The following is a 6,199-nucleotide window of genomic DNA, read 5'->3' as shown; positions in this document are numbered from 1 at the left end:
ATACCAGGTGCAGTAAGCTTTTTTGTCCAGCAGGGTGTACTCTTGTACTATTTAATCAGGGAGCAACTTTCTTTATGTATTAAAGTTTCTCTCAATCGGCTACAAAAAGTTTTTGGAACAATGTTGTTGATTTTCAAAACACACAACTTTTGCAAAACAGTAAATGCTTTTTGAAAATGTAGTTGTCTTTTTAATAAACATAACATTCATAAGAAAATATAATACCATCAAAATTGCAAATCCATTCATCAAAAGCAGTCGACTGCCTGCAGAAAGATTGACACAACTATACTTATTTCTTGAGTGCAAGCAGACAAAACAGAAAGTTAGTCTGTCTTTTAAAAATCCCAGTAGATCCATAAATGTTCTTTGCAGTCACTAAATCGTGATGATCAAAACTGGAAGTACAACGATACAAACGTGCAGAATTATGGGCAATTACTCTCCTTTTTATGCATATTTCACCAAACAATTTCATACACATCAAATTTGATTCCTGATAAAAAATGAAGAAAAAATCAACATTAGCACATTGTGTGTATGATTCATTCATCGGTATCATCACAATCCAATTCCATGTATTCAATACATAGGCTGGTTTGCTCAGTTTTGTAGACTTTCCACTGGCGTACATAAACACAATCCACAATAGAAATAAGGAAAGCTGAATACAACGGGGGAACACAACTGATATGAATGTATAGGCCTCAATCCACACCAAAGCAAAGCTCTAAAATGGAAGATCACATGTTGGAGATGATGACATAGGAGTCAGCCAAAGTTCCTTAGAAGTAACCCAACTTCATTCTCTGCATCTCTGAATAGTTACAATATTGTAAAAAATGTTAGAAATTAGACAGTCCCCGTTAAGTAAGATCTTGAAACAGGTCAACATTAACAAGGCCGCAGGGCCAGACGGATTACCTGGACGTGCACTCAGAGCATGTGCTGACCAACTGGCAAGTGTCTTCACTGACATTTTCAACCTGTCCCTGACTGAGTCTGTAATACCTACATGTTTCAAACAGACCACCATAGTCCTTGTGCCCAAGATCACCAAGGTAATTATTACCTTGGACAAAAACTGGACAAAAAGGTCATGTTCATTTGAGACCGCAACACAGAATCAGACAAATTAGAGACAGATCCCCTTCACACCTTTTTATTGTATAATTCTGATCTGTAATGAATGAACATTGGTACTAGTTCATCTTGAATAATGTTTTTACGTTACAATTAAAACAAGTTTAAATCCAGTTTAAACAATTAATAAAAATGGAATGAATCAACATATAATTTCAATGTACAAATAAGCTAAATTGTTTGTAAATGTTAGACATCTTAGTAAGTATGCTATTATTACCAAAGCATCATTTTTAGAAAAACTAAAATATCCATACCAGAGGTGGCCAACCTTGATCCACTCCCTGCTCTACTGGGTGAGCAGACTTCTATTCCAGCCCAACAATAATACACATTATTATTAAGTCATTAGGATTGATACGTTTGTATCAGGTGTGTTAGTGCAGGGTGGGAAGAGAAGCCTGCACACCCAGCAGACCTCCAGGAGCAGGATTGGCCTGCTACAGTTGTAATACGTTTGTAGCCTACATTGTGTGTGAATTGTAACTGTATTGTTGTGTACAACATGTGCTAACATAAGTACACACAAATCCTATGGCACACAAGGATGTGCCTGCAGTCTCTTGGACCGTCACTGGGACCTCTTCATCTGCAGATAGTCTCTTGGACCGTCACTGGGACCTCTTCATCTGCAGACAGTCTCTTGGACCTTCACTGGGACCTCTTCATCTGCAGACAGTCTCTTGGGCCTTCACTGGGACCTCTTCATCTGCAGACAGTCTCTTGGGCCTTCACTGTGAGCTCTTCATCTGCAGACAGTCTCTTGGACCTTCACTGGGACCTCTTCATCTGCAGACAGTCTCTTGGCCCGTCACTGGGACCTCTTCATCTGCAGACAGTCTCTTGGACCGTCACTGGGACCTCTTCATCTGCAGACAGTCTCTTGGACCGTCACTGGGACCTCTTCATCTGCAGACAGTCTCTTGGACCGTCACTGGGACCTCTTCATCTGCAGACAGTGTCTTGGGAAGGATCCAATTCAGGAAAGTTGTATTTCAGGTTGAAATGCTGGTGAGTGACCACCGATCCAATAACCAAAGTTATTTTCAGCTGTAGGTAATACCCCTCCCCCCAAAAAATAAATACTACAAAGTTGCTTAGCAGCAAGGAACAGGGCGTCCATGTATATCGGCGCCGTCTTGAAAACCACATGAATACATGCATCCATCATGCCTCGTGTCAACATTGCAGGCTGGTGGTGATGGTGTGGGGTGTGTTTTCACAGCACATATTGGGCCCCTTGATAAAAGTGGTGCAACGTTTGAAAACCACAGGATATCTAAACATCATTGCCAATCAGGTGCATCCCTTCATGGCAGCAGTTTATCCATCTGCAAATAGTGTTACAAAAAGCGAAGGGGGGGAACCCAAGAGCAGCCTCAGAAGAGGAAGCCGGTGTTGTGACATTGTATTAGTTTATGTGACGACTGTTGCTCATCGAATGATTAAAGGTTTCTAAATGTGTGATTAAATGAATCAAGCAATTATTAACTCATTAACCTGGGGCACCATGGGAAAATTAGTTTTATTGAGTTTCTATTTCCCAAATGAACTCAAAGAATATCAGAATATCGATTTTACAACAGTCGCTAATCAATCAATTTCCTCTACAGTCTCATTCTGAACGTCGCATAATCCGGGAATCTGCACAAACCCGGGTCCCACCAATGAGTTCGTACCACACCAATTTTAGTTGATTATTTATTTACTAGAAAGCTAAAATGATGATAAAAGATACACATACACAAAACACAGTCTAGGTTATTGATTAGAACTTAGTATAATGGGCCAACACACTATGGCGTGTTTTACCCAAAATGGGGATTTAAAAAAGAGAGAGAAAAAGAGAAAGTACACGAGAGAAATATACATTTGGGTGCATTTGTCAGCTATGCTTATTTTAACCCTAGCCTTGCCCCGAACTGCCGCTCTTATGGGTCAGAATATAATGATGTAATTACGTATTGGAGGTCTTAGATGGGAAGCTCCGCGTGGGTCGTTTAGGCTTCTCAATGACACACTTCTCCGGCGCAACTCTCTGGTTGTCCTCACAATGTCAGTGTCCTTTAGGCTTAGTGGTCTGATTCCTCGCCCTTGCTCTGAAAGGGGTCTTCTGAGGACAGACAGCTCTGTAGCTCAGAGCTCACAGTGTAGGAATGAAACAGCGTAGATACCACGATTCGATGGAGAGTGGAGGCTAGGTGGTCCGGCTTGAATTCACCCGCTTAGACACAGCTACTCATCCGTAGCATGGGTAGGAAAATGATTTCTTTGTCTTCAACCTTGTGTTGCGTTTTGGGTTCGTTGACTTTTTAGACCTTGGCTGCAGCTCGGGTCACTTAGTCTGATATGTTAATTCTTAACTCACAGGTCTTATACCCTCCGGTCAGATGTGGGCGTAACCGCCTTTAGGGCAATTCTCTGGGCGTACCAAGGCCCAGAGGCAAGGTCTAGATTTTACTCAAATCCAATTTTAGACAACTTCACATTTCATCTTTACCAAAACATTTTCTTTGATTTGGACATTTTCCACCCAACATACAATGTATAAACATCAAGCATATACTAGGAAAATTCTTAAAGTTACAATGTTTTCGTAGTAACGTCATCTATTAACCTTTAATCACAAAACAAAATGACATGGATTTTCATATTCCATCTATCGTCATGACCACCATTGTGGCTGACAGAAACCATTGTTCCAAAGTCCCTTTATTGCATGTTTAATGTTCTGAGGCTGGTTCTCCATAGTGAGAGGACAACGGAATTTTGTCTGTTGCCTAAGATTTACCATGGGCATGAGGGGTCATAAAACTCCACATCTTCCTATCCCTTGAGATCCCTTCTCCTCTGGTGGGGATGAAATCTCTCTGCAGGATTGTGGTCATTGGCAACCTGAGCCGAGCAGGACAGTCATGACACCGTGATGAATGCACCAAAATGTTTATTGAACACAGAGAAATGGGGAGTGCAGAACCGGGGTAGCTCAAATGAGTTGCAAAAACCAGGAGTGAGTTTGGAGTTGGCTGAGTAGAACAGGGGAACAGGTCCTGAGGGGAATCCAAGGTAATGGTGGTGAGTGACATCCAGAGCAAGGTGGCTGGTGGTGAGATGTGGAACAGGAGACAGAGAGGTAACTGCAAGGAGAGGACAAAAAAATCATGTAAGCCAGGAAAACAAATTGACACAGCAGAGCAACAGGATCTTGAAAATAGACAAAAGGCTAGAATGATAATTGACTGAGCAGAGATTACAATCTGGCAGAGTGGAGGTGGCAGGAATGGGTATATGTAGAGGTCTTGATTTATGGAAGAGTTGCAGCTGGTAGGGATCCACTCTGACTCCAGCACACCTGTCTCCAACCACACAATCAGAGAGGGAGAGAGAGAGAGAGTACAGGGGGAGAACTGCAGGTCAAGGAGACACCGGATGAACACCAGAGGGCGTAGCAGGAGCAGATGTGACAAATATATTTTTTTCAGCAGGATAATGCTCCATGCCACAAAGCTGGGATTGTCCAGGAATGGTTCCATGAACATGACAGTGAATTCAGCCAACTACCAGCCAAATTGACACAAGTGTGGGAAGCATTGGAGTCAATAAGGGACAGCATCCCTGTGGAACACTTTGGACACCTTGTAGAGTCCATGCCCCGATGAATTGAGGCTGTTCTGAGGGCAAAAGGGGGTGCAACTCAGTATTAAGGTGTTTCTAATGATTTGTACACTCAGTGTCCATTGAGACACATTACAGACAATAGCCTACAAGTAGCAAAACAGAACTCACTTGATTGACAATAAAACATATTTCAACATTTATATAGGTCTATAGGCTACTGTTTATACACTACATCACCAAAACTATGTGGACACCCCTTCAAATGAGTGGATTCGGCTATTTTAACCACACCCGTTGCTGACAGGTGTATAAAATCGAGGCACACAACCATGCAATCTCCATAGACAACATTGGCAGTAGAATGGCCTTACTGAAGAGCTCAGTGACGTTCAACGTGGCACCGTCATAGGATGCCACCTTTTCAGAAAGATACTTCCAATAGACGCCCCCAGAGAAGGCAATTTTAAAAATTCCAAAAAATACAGTTTCGTTATCACCTTTGTGCCAAACATATCAATGGAATTTGTTGATGACTTGTCTTCAAGACCGATTCCCCCCCCCCCCCCCCACACAAATCACAGCTAAAGTTATTAACGTTTATTTTCATGCTATTACATGGAAGAGCTTGTTCCGCACGCAGAAGGAAAAACAATGGAAATCACTCACGCACTCTCATCCAGGACCTGCTCCTTCAATGTGATGGATTCCTGACATTGGAAGATGAGACAGACTGACTGAAGTGAATGGATGTTCCAGGATCTGCTGTTTGTATGTGGCTGCTTTGAAAGTGAACTGTGTTTGTGTGTGATCAGGGGTGTATTCATTCCGCCAATTCTGTTGAAAAACGTTCCTTAAATTGAAGCAAACGAAACGAAACAGGGATAAACATACCGGAATTTGTCCAGTAGAAACTCTTGTTTGCAACTGTTGGACTAATGATTACACCCTAGATCAGCTAGATGCAGGAAAACGTGTGCAAGATGGTATTGAATGTGTCAATGTCACCTTGATTACTCAAATTTCTCTCGACCTGTGCACCTACGTTGTAAACTTTCATTCATAGGCTAGGTTGTAGCAACCTCTTGATGGGTATAGGGACAATTAGAGTATCATGTAGTAGCCTAAACCTTTCGATGTTACATTGAGTTGGATGAATGGCATATGAATGATAGTCATCCAATATGCTGTTATAGAAATGAGGCCATGCTCATTAAAAAAATAACTGTCCTCCCTTATCTTAAATGGTACAGACCGTCACTGGCATTTACTAATGGGCTCCTGAAACCGGAACTAGCAAGATGTCAGCCTCCTTGAATAGGTGTATCTGACCGTGAGTAGATTACATTTAAAACAACGGTCAGCCATCTTGGAGGCTGTTTCTAGTTCTTATTATAACTCAATACATTGCTGGCTTCCACCATTTTAATGTAGTCAACTG

At 41.8% G+C, this 6,199-nt stretch overlaps 1 protein-coding gene across 1 annotated transcript in view; it reads left to right on the top strand.

The window, feature by feature from the left end:
* The window catches only part of LOC139533043 (zinc finger protein 658B-like), a 147,595-nt gene that overhangs the window by 123,222 nt on the left and 18,174 nt on the right, over nucleotides 1–6,199 (top strand). The gene's annotated exons all lie outside the window — the stretch shown is intronic.

Source organism: Salvelinus alpinus, chromosome 10 (genome assembly GCF_045679555.1).
Source record: "Salvelinus alpinus chromosome 10, SLU_Salpinus.1, whole genome shotgun sequence".
Taxonomy (NCBI): Eukaryota; Metazoa; Chordata; class Actinopteri; order Salmoniformes; family Salmonidae; genus Salvelinus; species Salvelinus alpinus.
This window is presented reverse-complemented; position numbering and strand designations above follow the sequence as displayed.